This window comes from Vulpes lagopus, chromosome 18, assembly GCF_018345385.1.
Source record: "Vulpes lagopus strain Blue_001 chromosome 18, ASM1834538v1, whole genome shotgun sequence".
Taxonomy (NCBI): Eukaryota; Metazoa; Chordata; class Mammalia; order Carnivora; family Canidae; genus Vulpes; species Vulpes lagopus.
This window is the reverse complement of record NC_054841.1, coordinates 39,449,171-39,474,615: the sequence shown is the minus strand read 5'-3', so window position 1 is coordinate 39,474,615 and position 25,445 is coordinate 39,449,171. Positions and strand designations below refer to the sequence as shown.

At 35.4% G+C, this 25,445-nt stretch overlaps 1 protein-coding gene across 2 annotated transcripts in view; it reads right to left on the bottom strand.

Moving 5' to 3' along the window:
- Positions 1 to 25,445, bottom strand: part of MACROD2 (mono-ADP ribosylhydrolase 2) — a 1,912,080-nt gene that overhangs the window by 1,568,975 nt on the left and 317,660 nt on the right. The window lies entirely within an intron of this gene.

The window sequence follows — 25,445 nt, the reverse complement described above, 5'->3', positions numbered from 1 at the left end:
CCGACGTGGGACTCGATCCCGAGTCTCCAGGATCGCGCCCTGGGCCAAAGGCAGGCGCCAAACCGCTGCGCCACCCAGGGATCCCCCAAGGGCTTTTATATAGACGTTTATATAGAGACCAAATCTCCAAAGTACATTTCATTTTCACGTTATAGTCACTGTGTCGCTGTTATTTGCCTCAAAACATACTTAGTCATAATATATTATTTCTTTTAATACACTCACTACTGGATATAATTTGCTAATATTTTATTTAGAATATCTGTATTAATGTTCTCAATTAAGACTGGCCAATATTTTTCATTTATATGTGTGCTAACTTTGGTTTCATTTCAGTTTTTGCTAACTCTAAAAGGCTGGCATATATTGAATTTAGTGATTGTTAGTAGAAATACAATGTATCAAACCATTGAGTTAAGAAGAAACATCGGGAAACAAAAACTCTAAAGAAAATGTAGAATGTTTGTTTACAGTACTAAAATCCAAAATGTTTGAAGTGAGCCAAGAATCTGATTGGAATCCTACTCCTGGAATAGAGGATCTCCCCCTTAGACTCAACTATGCAGCGCATGCCAAATGACTTCTGGTTGTTCCTGTTTCCATACATCAGCTATTATGCAGAAAGACTCATGCAAATGCACTACATAGTTATCAGAATTTAGAACCTTCTTATGGAAGTTGAGTGGAAGAAATTGGGACATAGGATGGGGCCATGAGGAGGATAGCCTTGACTTGGAAATAAAGAGGATTTATTGAGCTTTCAAATTCTAGAATGAGTACTGCACGCTTGTTTTCTCTTCCACAGTCCTGAATAATCAGTATAAATCCACCCAAGGGGATTAAGGTAGATAAAAAATGTGAAGGACCGCATCTTTAATTTCTTCTATGGTTATTGATCTACTTAGGTTTCTAAATCTCTTGAATCAAATTTTGTAATTATCTGTTCTTAGAAAATAATGTATTTCATCCAGATTCTTAAACACATGGGTATAACATTCTCTGACCATTTTCTTAATCTTTGAAACTGTTTTCATGTTCTGTTTCTCACTCTTAATTTGTGTAGCTTTTATTTTTGTTTAGAAATCAGATTTGCTAATGTTTAAGTTGTCCAGCCTTTTTGATCAACTACTTGTTTTAATTATTAACTTACACTTATCTAATTCTACGTCTTACATTTTTTATGCTTATATTGTTCTATTTCTGGTTTATTTTTTCTACTCTTGCTTGGCAATAAATATATTTGAGATTGTATGTTTTCCTCTGCTTACTGCTTTGGCTATGTAACATAGGTTTTGACATGTAATAACCCATATTTTGCTTATTCTATATAGTTTATGATACTCTAAGCTAAAATCTAAAGAATGAGAAGAATTTAACTAGATGAAAAAAGAAAAGAAGACTAATGTTGGAAGAGGAAATCTATGTGCAAAAGCCTTATACTGGAAGAAAGTCTGGCAAAGCCCTCTTAAAAATATATAATAACCACAGATATACCATATAGAATCTAAAAGCCTCTTTACTTGGTTATTTTACTACTTGATTTCTGAGAATCTCAATATAGCAACTGTTCAGTAATCAAATACATAAAGTAAATAATTAGAAAACAACCAGTATTTTTTTCTTATCCTATTAACTAAGAAAAAAAAAAAAAACATGTTTAGATAAAAGTAGATGAAATATGGTCAGTTACTATTTTTGAAGCTTATAAAAATATGGATTACCCTAAAAATATTCTATTTTCAACAGAAAGAAGTTTATTACAAATTTCTCAGTCATAAAATATGAGAGACGCTGTAATTAATCTAAGGCATGACAGAGAAATATTTCTTATAAGAAATACCTCATTCTATTTTTACATTTAAATTTTAGTATCCTAAACAAATCTCTCTTATAATTAGCAATTCTCTCACTGCATTCAATATTTATATAAATGAATTCAGCACTATTAATAATCTAATACTTGTTTAATTTTTAGGACCTTCATCTATACATTTATGCTTTAATGCTTTAACATGCTACCATATACACTGCATTCCTCTACTGAAAATGCAATTGTTTACCCACTAAGACCCAAGGAGATTGGTTGGCAGTTTCTTGGAAAAAGAAAACTGTTTTTTATGTCTCCCTTGAAAGGAAATTAAATTGAAAACCCTGCATTTAAATAACACTGAGGTAGTGACACCAATGGATTGGGGCCAGGAAATTCAAAGTTAAAATTAAAGCTGGTACTCTGTCCCTAAAACAGGCTATTGTCCTGCCCCAACCTCAGCCTTGTAAATTTAATTAAATCTAAGTTCTGAGTAGTTGATATAAGTGGCTCAGAAGACTCTTTATAGGAATTTCATTCTTTATGTGGCCTTTTGTGCTCCACTTCCTCTCACTGGGACACAGTCTATGTACATTTTCTCTTCTCTTAAAAAAAAAAAATCAAGTTAAAAAAACAAACTCCACCACCACTTTATCTCAAGTATTCACTGTCTTCCCAAACACAATGAAATAAAACTTTACCTTTAAAGTCCTTCCAGTTTCACTACTTCTACAATCAAGTCTAAATTTTCATCAAAGGGTATCCTTTTGATTATTTATTTTAGTGTTTTTTATATTTCTCAACATAGTTTTTTTTTTTTTTTTCAGGTAACTCTGCTTTCTAATAATTATGTTAGACTATATAACATGAGAAATCAATTACAGCTCATACATTAATACTTTCCCCCAAATCATCCTTAACCATATTAATTTGTAAAGTATTGAATAACAATCTAATATTCAAGTTTAAAATGATATTTTCAAAATGGCTGAGAAAAGTTAATTTCTCTTTATCTCTAATTATAGTCTTGAAAATTTTATAGCAATTATTTCTCTTTGAAAAAACTCAACAACAAAACAATTGGTTTAACTTCACAAGAGTTCATATTTCACTCTGTTCAAAAATCCTTTGATTTTGTCAACAATTCAAATTGATTTCAAGTAGCCAATTTTTTTAAGTTGTACAATAATTACTTCTGAAATGATCTTTCACTTTATTTAATCTGAAAGTATGTGGGGGGAAAGTGGACATTATTTCTGTAATAAGTATTTTCAACTATATTATAGATACTTTTTTATGAGGGTGTAGATTTGATAAAGTACAAAGGAGACCTGAAATGCCTATATTCTAAAACAAATACATCTAGATAATTAAAATGGGGGGGGGAGGTTAAGGTAAGTGGGAAATAAGTTCTTATATGTATAGATCATCATTGTATTCAAGGAACAGCATATCATGTCATGCAATAACTAAGGCCCAAAAGGTAACTGTGGGTATTATCAGTTAAGATGTCAGAGTAGGCAGTGCAAAGAGTCCATGCCCCAACAGAAACATCAAGAAATCAAGCAAATGTCAGAATCAACTTTGTCAGAATTCTCAGACTGAGAAAGGAAACTTAAAAATGTCAGAAAAGATTTGTGATATTTTTTATTTGCCCTTGCCCCAACTCCCTCTTTGTTCAAAGCGGTCTTAAAGATGGCTGCTAGATTCCCTCATATGCAACCCTGGTCCTTGGTTCCAGAAGACACACAGAAGGCCTTACTTACAAAGAATTATATTTACCTATTCTAATCTTCCAGGGCATACCTGGGTGAGCAACTGACAGCATCTGACTTTGTTTTGCCCAATGGGGAACTCACTTAGGGTAGAAAGTGGCAAGAATTCATTAAACATATTGTAAGGTAAACAATCCACAATGACCTGGAACAAACGTTTATGATTGAGACATACAATACAGCAACCAGAGATAGGGAAAAAAGGCTGGGGAGAGAGTTTTTTTGGAAAATAGGGCATATAGGGTAGTCATGTATACTGGAGAATTTAAAAAGCCATGCACATGTCCAGGAAAGACCTAATAAGAAACCAGTGCTTTGGGGTGCCAAGTGGCTCAATTGGTTGAGTGTATGCCTTCAGCTCAGGTCATGATCCCAGGGTCCTGGGATTGAGCTCCAGGTCAGGCTCTCTACTTGGTAGGGAGTCTCCTTCTCTCTCCCCCTGCCTTATCCCCTTGCTCATTCTCTCACTTGCTCACTCTCTCTCAAATAAATAAAATCTTTACAAAATTAAAATTAAAAAATAAAAAGAAATAAATAAAATAATAATTATGATCTATGATAATATTAATGAGCACACAATGTACAAAGATGTAGTTTGTGATGACAATATAAGGGGGATATCTGTACAGGTGTAGTTTTTGTATGTTACCAATCCTAAAGTGATATCATTTCAAACTAGGTAGTTAGAAATTTAGGGTTTTAATTGTAATCCCCATGGTAACCAGGAAAAAAGTCTTAAAACATATATACAAAAAAAACTAGAAGAGAATCAAAACAGTACACTACAAAAATGAATTAAGTAGTAAAGAAGGATCAGTAGTTCCCATAAATACAAATAATTAACTCTTCAATCAAAGGTCAGAGTTTGGTAGGATAGATTAAAAGAAAAAAACCCTGGGCAGCGCGGGTGGCTCAGCGGTTTAGCTCCGCCTTCGCCCCAGGGCCTGATCCTGGGTACCCGGGATCGAGTCCCACATCGGGCTCCCTGCGTGGAGCCTGCTTCTCCCTCTGCCTATGCCTCTCTGCCTCTCTCTCTCTCTCTCTCTCTGTCTTTCATGATTAAATAAATAAAATCTTTTTTTAAAAAAGAGCTAAATCTATAAAACTCTTAGAAGAAACTATGGGAGTATATCTTTAGGACTTTGGAATTGGCAAAAGATTGTTAGCTATGACACAAACACCACAAGCAAAGAAAGAAAAAATTAAATTCCTTCAAAATTAAAAACTTTTATGCATCAAAAGAGTATCAAGAGAGTGAAAAGACAATCCACAAAATGGGACAAAATATTTGCAAGTCAAAAAACAAACAAACAAAAAGGCAAATAATCCAATCAAAATGGGCAGTAGTCTTGAGTAGACATTTCTACAGAGATATAAAATGGCAAACAAGCATAAGAAGAGATGCTCAACATCACGAGTCATTAGGGAAATGGAATTCAAAACCACAGTAAGATACCATTTCACATCCACTAGGATGGGTATAACCAAAAATGTAAAATAATAACTCTTGACAAAGGTGTAGAGAAATTGGAACCATCATACAATGCTGTGGGAATGTAAAACAGTACAACCACTGTGGCTCCTGAAGAAAGCTAAATACAAAAAAAAAAAAAAAAAAGAAAAAGAAAAGAAAGGTAAATACAGAATTATGGCAACATGGCAATTCCACTGCTAGGTATATATCCAAAAGAAATGAAAACTATGTCCACACAGAAATGTATATACTAATGTTTATAAAAGCATTATTCATAATAGCAAAAAAAAAAAAAGAAGAAACTACCCAAATGTTCACCAACACAAGAGTGAATAAACAAGGTTTGGTATATATATATATATATATATATATATATATATATATATACACACACACATATATATATACACACAAAAAAATATTATTCAGCCACAAAACAAAGGGTGACGTACTGATACATGTTAGTATATGAACCTCAAAAACATTATGATAACCAAAAGGAGTCAGACGCAGAACATATGATCCCATTTATTTAAAATATCCAGATTGGCAAATCTATAGAAACAGATTGCAGACTGATGGTTACCAGGAGCTGGGGAAGGTGGGAAAAATGTGGAATAACTATTTAATGGGTATGGGTTTCCTTCCGAAGTGATGAAATGTTCTGCAACTAGATGGAGGTGGTGATTGCACAACATTGTGAACGTACTACATGGCATTAAATTTTTCATTTTAAAAAAATCAATTTTATGACAGTGGCCAGTATGCAGTAAGTTATCATTACTACAGTATATATTTCTGTAGACCAAGAGTCATTATTTGGAGCTAAGAAGGCTCAGATACTACAGAATGGAATCTTAGGATTTTTGTCTTGTGGAAAGGAATTCTATTGGACATTACAGAAGCTGACACCTCAGCCTACTGGGTACATCAATACTGAAGTTATAAACATGACCTTTATTAAGCAGCCAGAAAAGGAAGTGAAATGTGCAGATAAATCAGCAGTGCCAATAAAGGGGCTCTAGAAAATAAACTTGTGCTGGACACGCACAAAGAAAACAAAAGGTTAAGGTGAGCTGTGAACAAAACATAAGAAGGCTAAATGTCAGAAAGATGCAGTGGGAAGAAGTATGCATTCCTATCTACTGAGCCTTTTTCTCCCTTAGTCACCGTGGTCACTAGATTAGCTATTGGCTCCTTTTTTTGGCATCCTGCTCATAAGTCTTCATAGTTTCTAAACAGCTGCCTAGTCCTCAGACCAATCTGACAAAAATAGTCTGAGAACAGTATCAGGCAGTTAAATTACTCTGTGCATCTTTTTCACCTACAGAAACCAAAATATCTGGTCTTTAGGAAGAACGGGAGAAGTGCTAACAACTCCAGTTTTAAGTATTGAGGGTTTTATCCTTAAGCATCAATCAGTTAGGAGTGAATTTTTAATTCACTAAAGTTTAATTCCATAAAAAAATATATGAACCATCTATTATGTGTCCAGATCCATGCAAGATTTCAAGACAAGAGCTAAGACCTGAGGAGGGATATACAAAGCCATGACAGTATGTTGTGGTGAGAAAAATAGAGAGATGGTAGAAAAGGAATCACAGTTTCCACATCCTTGTGTCATCAGGGAACACTGTACACCCTGACAAATGTGGAGGGCTATAGTTGAGGGTATTATTAAGAAGTAGAATCAAAAGCATCTGAAAAACTTTAGAGGATAGTCTATGGATGGCAAATACTCCATCCCTCCTGGATCATAACATCCCATCTCATCAAACTGGACGTGACCTTGGAATACTTAACTGTCCTCAGAGAGCCACCATGAATAAATCAGTTTTGGCACAAATGTACAAATAGTATAAATTAGAGAGATTATTATTGAAAACTGAAAATGTGAATTAAATTTCCCAAATGTCCTCAGTACACTACAGCCCCTGCCAACCAAGGAAGGCCAAAAAGACACGTTTCAGATCTTAGTTCAGTACCATCTGTCCTGTCCAGGAGATACTTTCATTTTATTGCTCCCTCAAATCAAAGACTAGAATTAAGTAATAATTGCTAGCCTCTATGGAGTGTGACTATAAACAAAGCACAAAGCTAAACATTTGTATCAAATGTAGGCAAAACTACCAAATGTGATTTCCTAAAAGTAGGTACTTCTAAATGCTTTCCTAAAGAAATGATGCCTGATCACAGTAGTAACTAACAAAAAATGAGGACTTTATAGCTTGCAACTGGATTTGATAACCACAGTAATTCATTTGCTCTTTCCAACAACCCCTTTAGAGTGGTAGGGCAGCCATTAGTAACCCTGGGAGAGATGAAGTGACTCACCCGAATTCTTATTTCAAAGAGTGCAATGTATCAAGCTCTTGCCCAGATTCTGAACATATTAGACTTGACTTCCAGATGTAAAGAAAGTTGAGCAATTTAATAATTTACTGCCTAACCTCCTTTGTAGACATCTGCCATGCCCCCTTGGTTTCTGCATGTGAACTCGGAAAGAATCTCCTGCAGATACTTACTTATATTCTCTTGAGCTAAAACAAAAATTTCCAAGCAATACTGCACAATTAAAATCACCCAATGCAAAATTTCGAAGCAATAGGACTTTTAAAAAACTCATTTGCAAGGCAATCAGGAGCACAGTGGGTAAGATCTTGGGTTCTGGCTCAAGCCAGTCAGTCTGGATGTGAAACCTGATTGCTGGCAGTACAGTGTCACTGTGGACACGTTTTTAACCACTTTGTTCTAGACTGCAAAAGGGGATGATAATTGTATTAACTATCCCATAAAGTGGTTAAGTAAATCAAATGAATTAATGTAAGTAAAGTGCTTAGGAAATGACCTGGAATATAATACATGCTCAGTAAATGAAAGTCATTTTGAGCCAAAAATCTGCTATCTTGTAATTTAGCCGCTAGGACTAAATAAACATTCTTGAGAAGTTGCATTAATGCTTTCTAAGTCCCAGTATGACATTCAGTCTACTGTTTACTCCTCAGTACTTTACTATGTCCTCTATGTATTTAACAATACCTACCACTTGTACATAAACTAAATTGTTGTATTTTTCCTTCCTGACACTGATCCATTGCTTCCATATTTCACTCTTTTTTTTTTTTTTTTGCCTCAAACCTGAAATGGTCTTCATTTTCTTCTGAAATTTTTCTAAAAAAATTTTAAAATGAATTTTTTTTCCACTTTACAGGAAGAAATATATTACAGCTGCAAAGATAACTTGAATATTTCAAAGAACTATGCCTGGCATCTTTGAGAATAAGATACATTTAAGTCAGGAGATATGGCTTTGTGTAAGATCAGGGCAAATCCAAAGTTTTTTGGACAAAACAGCCTCTGGCTATTTTCCAAAATCTCAAGAGCACTACCTTATTTGCAAGTTTATTTGCATGCATCTTATCAATATCAAATGTACTCACATAATTACTGTGTGCATTTCTTGACAGATAAAGAAATTGCTTTCTGTCCAAGTCCACCAGCAGTAAAAGCCAGCAGCAGTTCATCAGTCATTTGCAACCCACAGTTCTAAGGATAACGCAGCAAGGACCCCATTTATGGTTTTATGAGCTATACTTAGCAACTGAAGTTTGTCCTGATTAAGCCTACATTTAACTAGAAATATTTGTGAATAGAAACACTTTTTTTTCTTTTTCTTCCATTCTAGAGGTCACTGCTCCCAGAAATATGACCAAATTGAGAAAGAAGCAGTTTAACAAATTTTCATCTTTGACTTCATAAATTTTATACAGAAATTCTATATTAATAGAATACACAATATCTTTATACACTGTAAAAACTGGCAATACTTTCATTTAAAAATTTTTATTATAGTAATACGTGTTCAACACTGAAAAAAGGCAGAAAATACAGAAAAGGATTAAAAAGAAATTGAGTCACCCACAATCTGCATTTTATAAAAAGTACTAAGATTGTTTTGATAACACAGACTTTGATGGGCCAGATTGCTGCTGATGGTGGTTGAGAATGCCAAGAACTTATGTTATCGAACAGGTCGGTAGACTGTTATTGTGGAAACTATTTTTCAATGATGGCTGCAATAGTATGTCTCAGTTCTCATACTCTTCTTACAATGTAACTTTGATACTTCCCCCATGGAGAGGTGGGTATCTATGTTCCCACCTCTTAAATATGGATGGATTTCTGACTAATTAAAATAATATGAGGTGACTACTAAGGACAAGTTTTTAAAATGTGATGCACTTCCATCTATGTCTCTTGAGATGCTTACTCTTAGAACCCTACTATCATGCCATGAAGCCTGTGCAGTCCAAGAAGAAGCCAACTTGGGGAAGAAGAGAGGCCTGGGGCACACAGCCCTGGCTGAGCTTTTAGGGGAAGTCAGGAGCAATTTTGTAAGTGAACTATCTTGAAAGTAGATTCCCATACCCCTCAAGTGAGCCACCCCACCTGAAGCCACATGGACAGAGATGAACTCTTAATTATTGAGATTCATGAACAAAATACACTATTGTTTTTATTTTAGGGCACTAAGTTTTGGGGGTGATTTGTTATGAGGCAATAATTAACTACTTAAACTAATAGTAAGAGCTAGAATAATTGAAATAATAAGCTTTATTATGGGGTAACACTGTTAATAAGGGTTTTAAATGTAATATTGCAGTTAATTCTCACAATAACCCCATGGCATAGAGAATACTATTACTTCCAGTTTACATGCGGTGATATTCATGCATGCACACATACATTAAATAATGCATCCGCAAATTAACTCAGCTAGGACAAGTCACAGAAATGGGCTACGAACTAGAGGACAGGCTACAAAGTCAATGGCCTCAACCACAACACTGAGCAATCCAAAATATATTTCACTTAATTGAGATCCAATAGTTGTTTTTTTTTTTTATTGTTGTTTTTTGTATTTTTTTTATGGGAGTTCAATTTGCCAACATAGAGTATAACACCCAGTACTCATCCTGTCAAGTGCCCCACTCCAACAGTTGTTTCTGAGATGCAGCTGAGTCAGTATCCTCTGCCTCAGGCCCTCCTTAGCCACATTCCTTTCTTCCTAATGAAAAAGACACACAACTAGATGGACTACTCCCTCCTCAACACTGATCAGAGATTTTATTGTCATAGAAAAATTCTCTCCAACCCCAGTCATTCTAAGGCTAGCATGGAAAATAGCTAATCTTTACCAAAGTTTTTTTTTTTTAAATAAAACTTTGATATTGAAAAAAAATACATATTTACTGTAAAAAAAAAAAAAAACCCTGTAGGCTCAAATACATATAATAAAAAGGCCTCATAAAGGTACTCAGAGATAACCATTTTAGCATTTTGATATATTTCCTTCCTTTCTTTTCTTTTCCTATTTCTATTTTGTTTTTAATATCACTGAAATATATAGACATTTTTATATCCAGGTTTTCTCACAATCATATTATCAGCTTATTCCTGTGAAACCTCTGAAAAGATTTTTAAATGGTTGCAAAAGGATCATCTCCATAGCATGATTCACATTTTATTGATGATCAACTGGTTGATTCTGTTTTGTTTCCTCTTATAAGTAATTCTGCAATAAATATCTTTCTTACAATTTCCTTAAGACAACTTCCTAGAGGGATGCATGGGTGGCTCAGTCCATTAAGGGGACTCTTGATTTCGGCTCAGGTCATAATATCTCAGGGTCCTGGAATCAAATCCTGTGTCTGGTTCTGTGCTCAGAAAGGAATCTGTTTCTCCCTCTACCACTCCCCGAACTCATACTCTTACTCTCTCTCTTTCTCTCTCTCTTTCAAATAAATAAACAAAATCTTAAAAAATAGCTTCCTAGTGCAGAAATCACTGAGTTAAAAATATATGGATCATTAAGGTCCTTGAAACATGTTTCTGGAAAGTTACCATGTTACACTCCCAGTCACAGAATTATACCTCACTGTCCCACACTACTTAACATTTACAACATTATTCTGTAACGTGATAGGTAATGAATAGTATCTTTAACTTTCATTTCATTGATTACATGCATAGAATATTCAAAATGATCTTAAGTAAGAGAACACAGTAATTGATATTACATATTCTAAGACAAAATACTAACATAATAGCAGCTACTTTTTATTTAGCACCATCTTAATTCTTGGCATTTATTAGGTCCTATATAAACATTTAATCTGCATGACAACACTAAAAATTGTTTGATTTTTTTTTTCTTCTAAACCATGTTTCAAGAAGCTGAGATTTAGATTAACTCACTAGGTTAAAGTTACAGAGTGTCCATGCTGGGAATCCAAATCCAGATCTGCCTGACACCAAAACTCATGCTCTTTCTACAATTTTACAGTACCCATTGGGCTAATGGATGATTGCAGTAGATGGGTAATAAAAATTATAGATAATTCTAATTATTTTTACTTTAAATAAACATAGATTTCTATGGGAACAGAACGGTCTTCCAAATCACATTTTCCCAAGGACAATGATATGTTCTAATTTTTGACACATGGCTACAAGGTAAGGAAATTTAGAATTAAAAATTATTGTTCATATATAGCAATAGTTCATAAATTTGGTTTCAGGACTCCTTTCTATTTTTAAAAAACTATTGAGTTCTCCGAAGAGCTTTTGATTTATGTGAGTTACATTTCTCAATGTTTAATATGTTAGAAATTAAAATAAAGCTTTAATTTATAAATAAATTTTAAAATAACAATACTCCAATACACACCTGCATAAAAAAGTATTTTGGGGGGAAATAAACTATTTTTCAGACAAACCACAGATTTATTCAGAAGATAGCATAGTTGTTTTACATCTCTGCAAATAATCCCACTTACAATTACATCAAAAAAGTATAAAATACCTAGGAATAAATTTAACCAAGGAAGTGAAAGACCTGTACACTGAAAACTACAAGATACTGATGAAAGAAAGTAAAGAAGAAACAAATAAATGGAAAGATTGTGGAGGCCTAGAAAAATTAAGGCTATCCCACCTAAAGTTTAGCATTAGCACAAGTACAGCCATCTTAGGCCCCTGTGAATAAGAGCTGAACTTTACAGGAAACACTGCAGAATGTCCTCTGCAGGGAATCCCATATCAAAAAGACAACAGAGCTCAGAATTGCCCTTGGTAGAGAATCCCGTATCAAAAAGACAACAGAGCCCACGCCTGTGGTAGAAAGTCCCATATTAGAATGAGAACAGAGCTCACTGCCCTTGAAAGCCCCACACCAGAATGTAAACAGAACTTGAGAAATTCCTCCACCCCTTCTGAAAATCCCCTAGACCAGCTGTAACCCACTTCAGGGTCTAAGTCCCTGCTCTGCTGTTTCGGGTATACTTGGACCCAAGCTTGAGCTTGCTAATAAACCCTCATGCGCTTGCATCGGTGCGGCTCCTTGGTGGTTTCTCAGATTCGCAATCTTGGGCACAACAAAGATATTTCATGCTCATGGATTAGAACTAATATTGTTAAAATGTCCATATTAGCCACAGCAATCTATAGAGTCAATGCAACCCTATCATAATTCCAATGGCATTTTTCACAAAAAGAATAAACAATCCTGATGAACTCAAAAGATCCCAAATAGCCAAAGCATTCTTGAGAAAGAACAACAAAGCTGGAGGCATCACACTCCCTGATTTCAAACTATATTACAAAGCTATCATAATCAAAACAATATAGTATTGGAATTAAAAACAGACATATAGATCAACAGAACAGAAAAGATAACCCAGAAATAAACCATGCAAATATGGTCACTTACTTTATGACAAAGAAAGCAAAAACATACAACGGAGAAATAACAGTCTCTTTAATATACAAAAGACTGAAACTGGACCACTATTTTATACCATACATAAAAGTTAACTCAAAATGGATTAAAGACTTCACTATAAGCCCAGAAACCACAAAATTCTTAGGAGAAAACAAGGACAGTAAGCTCCTTGACATCACACTTGGTGATATTTTTTTGGATCTGACTTCAAAGGCAATGGCAACAAAAGCAAAAATAAACAAATGAGATTACATTGAACTAAAAGCTCCACACAGTGAAGGCAGGCATCAACAAAATAAAAAGGCAGCCTACTGAATGGGAGAAGATATTTGCAAATCATATATTCAGTAAGGAGTAATATCCAAAATATATAAATAACAACAAAAAACTCCAAACAATCCAATTGAAAATGGACAGAAAACCTGAGGAGACATTTTTCCAAAGAAGACATACAAACAGCAAACAGGCACATGAAAAGATGCTAGGTCATGAATCATCAGATCATTGCAAATTAAAGCCAGAGTGAGAGATCATCTCACACCTGTCAGAATGGCTGTTACCAAAAAAGACAAGAAATTCTAAATGTTGGCAAGAATTTAGAGAAAAAGGAACCCTTGTGCACCGTTAGTGGGAATGTAAATTGGTGTATCCACTACGGAAACTGGTGTAGCCACCAAGGAAATTGATGTATCCACTATGGAAAACAGTCTAGAGGTTCTCAAAAACCCTTGTGCACTTCTCAGAAACCCTTGTGTACTGTTGGTTCAGAATGTAAATTGGTGTATCCACTATGGAAAGCAGTATAGGGACGCCTGGGTGGTTGAGCGGTTGATCGTCTGTCTTTGACTCAGGGCATGATCCTGGGGTCCTGGAGTCTAGTCCCACATCGGGCTCCCTGTATGAGAGCTTCTCCCTGCTTCTCCCTCTGCCTGTGTCTCTACCTCTTTCTCTCTCTCTCTCTCTCTCTCTCTCTCTCTCTGTCTCTCATGAATAAATAAATAAGGTCTTAAAAATTTAAAAAAAAAAAAGGAAAACAGTATAGAGGTTCTCAAAAAAATAAAAATAGGACTACCTTATGACCCAGCAATTCCACTTCTGAGTATTTATCCAAGGAAAATGAAAACACTAATTCATAAAGTTATATGCACTCTTATGTTCATTGCAGCATTTTTCACAATAGCTATGATATTGGAAATAACTGACATATCCATCAACGGATGAATAAATTAAAAAGATGAAGTATACATATCCATACACATACACACACTGGAATATCATTCAGCCATAAAAAATAATTTTGCCATTTGCGACAGAATGGATAGACCTTGAGGATATTATACAAAGTGATTAAGTCGAACACAGAAAGATGATTTCACTCATACGTGGAATCTGAAAAACAAAACAAACAAAACTCACAGATGCAAAGAACAAATACATGGCTGCCAGTGGGGAGAGGGCTTATGGGTGAGTGAAATGGGAGAAGGAAATCATGAGGTACAAACTTCCGGTCTCCAAACACATAAGTCATGGGGATATAATGTACAAAATGGTGATGACAGTCAATAATATTGTGGTATATATTACAAAACTTTATATGGTGAAAGGGGGAAACTAGACTTATTGTGGTGATCATTTTGCCATGATACAAACATTGAATCATCATGTTGTACACTCAAATATAATGTTGTATGTCAATTATATCTCAATTTTAAAAAGAAATATATGCAGAGATTAAATGGCTCTGGCCATAGTTTTGTCTGCATGTGATTTCTTGTAACCCTGAGGACAGCAAGCCATTGAATCACTGAATTAACTAAAACTAAAGCAGATTCTACCTCTAGACCACTTGTTAGGTGAGACATTTCTTTAAGTCACTTTGAACTCCATTGTCTATTATCTCCAGCTTAAAGCACTCTAACAAAGAGGAGAATTTCGCAATATCTAATATAGTTATCTATACCTATAGTCATCTCCTAAGACCCACAAATTCTACTTCTAAGTATATAAGCCAGAGAAGCTCACCCATGTGGAGTAGGAGATATGGAAAAGAATGTTCTTTGTAGTCTTGTTTATACAGGGATACAACCTACTATGAAGCAACAAGCTAAAAGAAGCCTAGGCCAGTGACTGTGTAGGGGGCCATGTCCACCCTGAGCTACTTGGCTGGGCTTTTATACAAGCGAGAAACCACTGTCTACATTGTTTAAACCTTTCTTACTTTAAGATTTTGGTACCTCACAGTTGACCCTAACTTAAATTAAATAAAAATAAAAACACAGGCAGAAAACAAACCCCCAAATTCACGACAGTGGATGCCTATGGGGAAGGAAAGAGGTAATTAACTGGATGAAAGAGGAAACGAAGAATATTTCAATTTTATTATACTTTTACATTCTACTTTTAATTATGAATCGAAAGTAATAGTAAATTAATTAAAATAAATGTTAACCTTTGTTAATTCTAGGTGGTGCATACTCTACTGTTGTGTTACTCTCTGTACTTCCCTATATTTAACTTCTCAAAACAAATGGATAACATAAACAAAGGTTTACCAAAAAGGGTGGAAAGGCAGAAAGTGGGGTGGAAGGAGGAGGATAGGAATGAAAAGAAAATATTCTTTGCCCCAAAGAGAAAGAACATGGGCTCCTTCTGTGTTTACAAATTAAAACAGTATCAAGATCCAATTTATATCCTTAAATTGAAGATTAACATTACTCAATGTTGTTGATATTGCAAAGATTAGAACACATCTTTCCTGGAGGGTAATCTTGTAATTATAGCAAATTCAACAAAAGATTGTCAGCTCTATAAACCATTAATTTTACCTCAAAGAGGTTATCTTAAATTTTGATGAGCACAAAGATTTAGTTAGAAGTATTTTCATCGTAAGTTTGCTTATAGTCTTGAAAAGTTGAAAACCACACAAATGGCCAGCAAGACAGACTAGTTACATTCATTACTACCTGTGCAAACAATACAACATTCTGCTTCCATTATAACTGATGACACCCAGGTATATTTGATAAGGCAGATATAAGTTCACAATTTTCTTAAGTGAAAAAAAGTTATAAAGCATGTAAGTTATAAAACAATAAGTACAGTATATTCCTAATTTTATTTTTTCATATAGAATTAAGTTGTAAAAGTCTGACTGGCTTTATGCCACCTAGTGTTGATACTGGGAATTCACAATATTTTTATTTTCTTCTTATGATCATTATTTTCGAATTTTCCACAACAAACAAATGACTAAATAGTGTCCTTTAATGGCAATAGGTAAACTATAAAGGGAATTGCAACAGTTGATTGCAACCAGTCTGATGGAAATAAACAATACTGGTCAAATTCATTTCTTATCATTACAAAATGCGTAAGTGGCTCATAATAGCATAGTTTTCTGAGTCATTCGGTCTCCTCTCTTAAACAGTATCAATTTACTTTTAAAATAGTTATAAGCATCCCATATTAGAGATACTGAGGGAAAAAATACAGTTGGTACATATTTCATCAAAATCAATTCTTAGGACTAATAGGACAATCAGTGGTTTTCCTTAACCGATGGGCAAACAAACTTTGTTTACTAACTTAGGATATTGTTCATAAATGAAAGTCAAAAAAAGGTAATGAGGTTCAGAAAAGCCAAGTGTAAACAGAAATGCATGGTAGGATTTTGGCTCACTACATGATAAAGGACACATCCTAAACTGGTATAACTTTTTTCAATATTTTCTTTCATGTTCATGTATGTTCTGATACAAATTATAATGAACTCTTAATATTATAGTATTTTTATTCCATATCTAAGACCTATATATTTGTTTTGGTTTCATATTTTGAGTAACTCTGTTTCTTCTCCATCATTACAATGTTAGATTGGATGTGAATCTGGATACAAACCAGAAGCCTCTGAAAGCTGCCCCATATTCCTAATGGACATGTGGGTGATCTGACTGTGACATGTGGCCTCATACACACATCTCTCTTTAATGGTCATGGCTTAGTTGGGCTATTCTAGCCTTCTCAGCAAGTGTCTGCTTTCAACCTCCTAAAGCAGATGATTTCCTTGCCACATGGAGAAGACCCTTCCTCAGTCAAGGGATTACAATCCTGAATGCAGAATAATGACTATGGATTCTCATGGACTTTCCTATAAACTTAGAACTGGCAGCTTTGGGAAAGCCTCAACTTTCTTCCCTGGAGGAGCCTCAGAAGGGAATGAGGAGAGTCAGGTCATATTCCTTATATCATAAATTAGTAACATCTCTATATTTGAATATTCTTTCCCCTCATCTGCAATCAAATGTTACTATCTCAGTCTATGCTAAGCTTTCCACCACTCTTTTCAAACTATCACCATTATAGAAATAATTACATTGATACTATTTGTGGAAGCCAAGAAAAATCAAGGCCAGTCCACCTCAAGTTGAGCATTAGGACAAGTACAGCCATCTTAGGCCCCTGTGAATAAGAGCTGAACTTTATGGGAAAAACTGCAGAATGTCCTCAATTTCCTTGGCAGGTAATCCCATATCAGAAAGACAACAGAGCCCATCCCCGTGGTAGAAAGTCCCATATTAGAATGAGAACAGAGCTCAATGCCCTTGAAAGCCCCACATCAGAATGTAAACAGAACTTGAGAAATTCCTCCACCCCCTCTGAAAATCCCCTAGACCAACCTATAAAAACATCAGCTGTAACCTACTTCGGGGTCCAAGTCCCTGCTCCGCTGTGTCAGGTATACTTGGACCCAAGCTCGAGCTTGCAAATAAACCCTCCTGCACTTGCATCAGTGTCGGCTCCTTGGTGGTTTCTTGGATTCACAATCTTGGGCACAACACTATTATTTTGCTCAAATCTCTGAACTTCTTTCTTCTTCCTCATTGGCCTCTATAATTCAGTAATCTCCTCTATTCTTCCCCAAAATTCAGTACAAGGATGGGTGAGGGCAACATGCCTTATGAATATTCTTAATTTCCTCTGTCTTCCTTGCTTGCACTTACCACCACAGTAACTGGTAGACCTCAAAATCTACCTTCTATGGCTCTCTCCGCTTCAAATTATCATAATGCTGCTATCTCAGTGGCTCGGATTCTCTCCTTAATATCTCTTCAAAAGCTTTCCCTGCTTAGTTGCTATCAGTTTCATTTCTAATATAGTTTTGTAGCCCAGAGTGCATTGGTTAAATTTCTCTGGACTTTCCAACCAGAGACTAAGAAGGGGTTTCTTTGCTGTTTCTTTGGGACTGCCTAGGAACCTGTATCTAGCTGTATCTGTCATGAAATGGATTTGGTTTACCTTCCTCTATGTGAGTGGATAGAGCAACGTTAGGAGATTGGTTATGAGATCTTTGGAAAACAGAGAATGAGTCATAGTGACCAGACTGATGGTACATATCTTACCAACCAATAAACATTTGTTGAAAAGTAGTAGGAAGACACTAGGCAAATTGGACATCCGAGCTTGAAGGGCCTCCTTAGAAAGCCTATTTAACCTTCTCATTCTTACCCCTTTTGTTCTGAGTGTTTACTGAATACCAAGAGCTTCCTTAGGCGATCTCACCACTCATTCCGACTAACCAGCTGATGCGGAGACTTAGTTGGAAATAAAGCCAATTTAAACAAAACAAAGAGGATGCTGGTGAGTTGGATCAAGTGCATCAAAAACTGCAAACCTTCTAAGCCTGAATAGCATCTGCTTTTCTTAGAACCAGAGAGACCACCTTAATACCATCTTCAGAGTGCCCCAAACAAGCTTCTGCTTTGGGGGCTGCTAGGCAATTAGTAGATATCAGCTGGTATTAGAATGGAGATGGTCATATTGTTTTGTTAGTCAGGAAGACAGGATATACTGTTTAATGTTTAGTCAAGAAGATAGGATATAGATATGATATAAAAAATTCCTTACAATTAGCACATAATAATTTCTTTCTACATTTCTAATATTTCCACTTTCTATCAGGAAGCTATTTGTACTTTCTGTTAGAAAACTATTCTGTAAGCACTGAAGACACGCAAGATATTTTCTCTAACCACTTCCATGATAAGATAGGAAGATTTGCTCACAAGGAACAAATAATAACAGTGCCAACAACAATAATGATGATGTTGATAACTTCACTTACAGTGCATAACATATGGGTAAAACTTTTAATTTTTACAGTGCTTAAAACTGTACATAAAGTGAAAGTCAAACAAATGTTTTAAAAAGATGTAAATTTTACCTTCAAAAAAAGTTTGGCTATTGAAAAACCAGTATTAAGCTAGCATTTTTCATATAAAACTTGTCATTTATATTTATTTCACTTGTCCTTTCCTCTTTTTTAGTCAGCCAACAAGCTTTGCTCTTTGTCAGTAAGATATGATCTGATAAGCTTATTTCTGGCTTGCCCTGGGGAAAAAGGGGAGGGCAGAATTAACACAGGGGCACTTGAGAAGTGACAAGTCTGTTCCCTGGGCTACTGAGGAAAACAAAGTGGGACTGCTTGGGAAGGGAGTTAGCTCCATATCGCCTCTACGTAAACATGGCAATTAAACTACCAAAAAGCTTCTCAGCTTTCTTCCAAACAAAAATGACTGACTTTAAAAAGTGATGCTTCTTAAAATACTTTTTAATTCTACCTTTGTTTTTTAAAAACAACTTACTAAGAATAAAAACTCGCTAAAGTATAAGTAATTTGGGGTAATGTATATAGACCTTAATAAGACTTCTCAGATCTAGATTTTAATTTTTAAACACATGTGAAACTAGGAAAGCATCTGTAAGTTTGCAGCACTAATATATTTTAAATGTCAAAAAGAATAAAAACCTAACTAATGAAAGAATTATAAAATATTTTAAATTCCCTAAATTTAAGGTTAATCACTTGTAGTTCAAAGGAAGTGAAGCAGAGGAAACTACAGACATGGATTCATCTTTATTTGTCAAGAATCATGATCTAAAAATTTAAATAGATTAATATTTTCTAGAAAATCTCCAAATGGTAAACACGACTCAATCGTAACTTTTTCTTTGAGAGGATAGATGATATCGTAAAACATTCACTTAGTACAAACCTAATCAATTGAGAATACTTTATCCTTTAAAAATTTTGCAAATAATCAATTCATACCAGTTCCCAAGTGAAAAGAAATACTAATCACAGTAAATCTGTTTCTCCGAAATGGTCCAACGAGATACAGTTTCTATAGTCATGTATAAAATAGATATAACATAAAACAGTCTTTGATTCTACTTTAACCACGTTCTTTCAACACCAAACAAGTTTATGTACCTAAGTAATCTAGACTGCAGGGAAACAGCAATCCTTTAAAAAGATAATCCCAAACAGAAAGAGAACTACAGTATTGGTTTCCAGAAATAAGAAAAATCTAACAATAATTTCAGGAAATCTTCCTTTCAGAAGGTCTATTTGTATACCCAAAATTAGCACCAATACTCCAGAAATAGTGAAATAATAAGATGGTTTGCAAGTGATGACAGCTTTGGTCAAGACTAAATAGCAAGAGCCAGCTATTAAAGACAGTCACATGGCTCCAGGACAATGCCTTATATGATGGACCCATCTCAATAATTAGAAATACATTGATTTGCCCTTATTAATTGTTAGTCATTCATCCAAAACTATGTTTTACACTAATAATTTCCAAGGATAAGGAATTTGTCCTTTGGTTGAAATTAAGTCTCAGAACCAGCCTTAGATACTGTTATCACAAGGTCTGAGAATCCAGGACAGTAGGCAGAAGCATTTCTTAAATTGTTTCATTCCCGAAGATAAACTGTTAAAACACATAGCTCAATTTAACATTAATGGATCGTGTCTTTTGAATGGATCATGGCCTCACTCATCACCATGAAGATTAAAAGCAACTATCCAAGGTTTTAGCTCTGTCTTGGTAAGTGCTTTCTCAGATTTAGTAATGAACTCTTATAAGCACCACTTCATTGAAGTCCACAATAGCTAAATGGGGGTCCCCTATCTTCACCCTCATAAATGAGAGAAGTAGGGCTCAAAGAACTGAACTACTTTTCCCAGGGCCACACATAAAGTACCAGAGGGAGAATTCACTCACTCTGCTTAACTCAAGTCTCACCTTTCTCCAGGGTCCACTTATAAAATCTCTTTTTTGCATTTTAAAACAAAGAGAGAAAGAGGACAGGACATTGGGAGCACGAAGGGGTCAAGGGGATGCCTATATAAACGGATGCTGTGCAGTGCACCATTTACATCGTCATATGGGAAAACACTGAATATGGAAGAAAGTAGGGATCCACTGATTTTCAGTTTTGCCAGCTGCTACACCCCATCACTTTTGGCTAAGTGCTAACCTGTTCTGAACCCCAGTTCTCCTCTTTTTTCCCCAGAGGCCAAAGACGTGCTTTTTTTTCCTCAGGTGGTTGCTGTTGTTGCTGTTTTAAATCCCCTTTCTCCCAACCCCTGAAGTATTTCCCCAACTCAGGGTAGGGGGAAAGAAGGGTGTTCCAGAGGGTAGGCAGACAAGCAGTCAGGCAGGGAAATAACCACTCTGAGTTTGCTTTGATTTCTGTTTCAAGTCCTGTAATGACAGATCTCACTCCAGCACAGTATGTTTTGGAAATACACTTAAAAGAGATTTGTGATTGTTTTTAGGTACATTTTAAGTGTTGACTAATAAAAGATACATTTTAAGTGTTGACTAATAAAAGGTAAAATCAGAAGAACAGTTTAATATAGCATTTTTAAACTTTTAATATTCTAAGATATCTGTGACCTGCTAAAATCTAATTATTTCTCCAATACCCTTTGGAATTGTTCAGAAAGATGTGGTACAGTTTCTAACTGGTGCATTAAGCATCTGGCCTGACTTCACAGAATTACAGATAGTTGAATGTGCACTCTCTATTTTATTAACATCCCATAGGCTCATGTTAAGATGTAGTACTGATATGCCCTGACATGCATCACTACCTGTTGACAGAAAAAAACTGGGCTAGACTTGAGAGGGTCTACAAATAGAAAATATTTTAAAGATGTTTTGGCAATTTAAACAGAAACTCTGGCTTAAAAAAAAAAAAAAGAAAGAAAGAAAGAGAGCAGCTTCAAGTTTATAAATTTATAAAACATGCCCAAGTTTCAGCATGCCAAGTCTTCTGAACATGAAATAATCTCCAGCATCTGCCCCTTCCTTCTCAAACTGATAGTGTCCAGTCTTCCTCTGAGCCATACCCTGGTCTCCATTCTCAGCCATGTGTATGAGGAGAGTGGACCCTACTAACAGCTATTAAAGAGGCCTTAAGCTTACCAACATATCCCCCACCTTCTGGTAATAGGTTCAGGAATGAGAGAAGTTAAATCAGAGGGTTATGTGCAGGACCTTCTGGAGGTGACCTCTCTTCCCTAGAACACTATAATATGGGAATGTGATATGTGGAACTGTTATTGCCTAAGGGAAAAGCCCAGAGCTGCCAAAGGTCCACTGTGAATAGCCTAAGGAGGCTGCCAACACTGAAAAAGGCAGAACACTATGAGCCAGAGAGAAACTGTAATTTTGTCTACACATTTTAAGCCACTGTATCAAGCTTTACCTGAAGCCAGACCATACCTTTGAACATTTCAGTTATATGAACCAAAAGATTCCAATTGTTAGTTAACAGGAAGGTTTGGACTTTCAATCACTTGCAACCAAAAGATTCTCAACTATGAGAGCTGAAGGCGTTTATTTTCTTTAAATATTTTTATTTATTCATTTGACAGAGAGAGAGAGCACAACCAAGGGGAGCAGCAGGCAGAGGGAGAGGGAGAAGCAGGCCCCCCACTGAGCAGGAAGCTCTGCTGCCAAAGGCAGATGCTTAACCTACTGAACCACCAAGGTGCCCCAGCCCAAGGCATTTAATACATCAAAAGCCTGAGCTGGTTTTTTTTTTTTGTTGTTGGTTTGTTTTTTATCCAAATTTGAAGACTTAATTCCCATTAATAATGCTGAGTAGAAGAAAAATAATGAAGAATGTTTCTTTCTAAGGCTTAAAAGAACTTTAATACATTCTAAATTAAATCACAAATAGTGTAGTTGGAGGTGATTTGGTGGATCATCTACTCCTATTAGCTTCTTTTATAGGGATGTTCAATGCATTTTCACATAATGAATGAATGAATGAATGAATGAATGAATGAATGAATGAATAAGTGAATGAGGTACCTTAAGTCTAGGCAGGTTAAAATTCCTGAATTAAATGGTTCCATGGAATAATTATGTATTGCAGTCATATCTAGCTGGGGGTTGTTTATACTAAAAAAGATTGGATTTGTTGTTGTTGTTTTCACTTGGATACACAAGTAAATGGCAAAGCCTGGGAAACCTGATTCCAAATCCAATCTCCCCTGTTTTCCACTAGGGAACATCTCATATCCTCTTACAAAAACAGAAAAACACAAAGTTCTTTGATATGACCAGTTTAGAGTTTTAAAACTAGGGTATGCTACTGGTTACTGGTTAGAATCAGCCCCTCCTTTCCTATCACAGCCTAAAAAGCATCAGGCTGAAAACTGCCTGCCTGCTTTTCCCTCAAACCAGGACAGCCATTCCTTTATTACAGCTAATCTCCTTTAGGTAACAAAGAAGGAAGGCAGTCTGCAGTAACTCAGGGTAACTCTTAATCTTTCCAGAGGTGGTACATAAGTTCACCTCCAACTGGCAGAACTTTAGGCAGCTGATAAAAGCAGGAAATTAAAAAACAAAAGCAAAAAACAAACACACACATAGGGAAGCAGCAAGAGTATATTTTTGGACACGGTAGGATGATAGAGGCTACCTTAAGAGTTTGCCTCCAAAGTCAGTGTCTCTAGTACATATCATATTTTTCACAATCTCCTACCGTCTTTTACATTTCAATCCACATCTTAAAAAAAAAAAAAAAAAAAAAACAGTACATAATTGGCATTTGAAGATCGTGAAAAAAGCATTTGCTGCCTTTACTTGCCATGTGCTGAAACCGAAGGCCAGAGCACATAATATGAAGTCATATAACAAATGGCAGCCTAGGGAATGGAAACCTCAGAACTCCTAACTCCCAGGCCAGTACACGATCTTTTAGCTACCTATAACCAAAAATTGTCCATTCATCTTTCTTTTCAGTTTAAGCTCTGCCTGAATGGAAACACAACTGATTAAATATGGATATAAGCCCACAGTAATTTGGCCAAGCAAAAAGTCCTTATTAAACATAACCAATTCCCATCTGAAAATAGCCTCTAGAAGGAATTATTTCATAAAATAATTTAACTCATGTATTTGGTTTGCAGTAACAGAAAAAATTCACCATTTAGTGAGAGATTGTTATTCCTACCTCCCTCTCCTCCAAAAAGTCAGCAGTTGAATCTCAGTTTAAGTTGTGCTATCTAACATTTATGAGAAACTGGCTTATCAACAGACTTTAGAATTCTAAAACTCCTGGATTTAATGGGTCTGCCCTCCGTGGCCAACAAAAGTGCAATCACAGAACAATAGGGGTCAATATAACCTCTTATCAGGGGTTCACCTTCTACCTTGATATCACCCATTCTTGGAGGGAACTCAGAAAGTCAAACTGCTATCAAAGAAGCACATAAATAGATAGATAAACTAAATGAAGCTAATGAAGAGACCATAATCAAATACTCCTGGGAAGAACAATTAGCTGGCCTTCTTCAGAAACAAACATTTTTAGAAACTTTTTTAAAAGCATAAAGGACAATGCTGTGAACCTCTAAAACTAAAGCAAATAATATTAGTTTAAGGAAATTGCCCTCCAGGGAAATATAAAAACAAAATTCCCCCCAGCAACATTAAAAAATGAAATGAATTTAATAGAAATCTATGAGCCCAAAGCAATTGCTGATCAAATACAGATCAGTCTATGAAAATCATAGTTGAATATTAAAGTCCACCATTCTACTAATTAGACATAGATATTTATGCCTGTCTTATAATTGTCCAGAGTTTATTCATGTATCAAAATTAAAATAAAATTATTTTAATAAAAGCAAAACCACCCATGAAAGGTTTTTTTCTTAATATGTTTAAAGATTTAATTCTTTTATTAATTCATGAGAGACACAGGGAAAGAGAGAGAGAGAGAGAGAGAGGCAGAGACACAGGCAGAGGGAGAAGCAGGCTCCATGCAGGAAGCCCAATGTGGGACTTGATCCCAGGTCTCCAGGACCAGGCCCTGGGCTGAAGGCGGTACTAAACCGCTGAGCCACCTGGGCTGCCCTTAATATGTTTATATCTTAATTCATACTTAGAGTAGCAAAAACATATCAGAAAAGAAAAGAATATTTAGTTCTTCTACAACTATTCATATTTAGGGAGGGCTCCTTAAATAGGAAAAAAATCTAATATCTACTAAGTTCAAAAGAGATGGACAAATAGTAGAAGTATGTGAAAAATACTTTCATTTTCTAAAACATAGAACAAGTTACTCATTACCTCTAGGAAAAAGAACTGGTTACTTCAAGGATCTCTATCTTTTGTCATTCCTGTTTCCCTTTCCTTAAATAAATGGTATTCATGTGAACCTGCCTTCTACTTATTTGTCAAATAAATATTCATGTTGGACCTACTAGCCTTAAAAATTGCAATGCTATTGGAACGA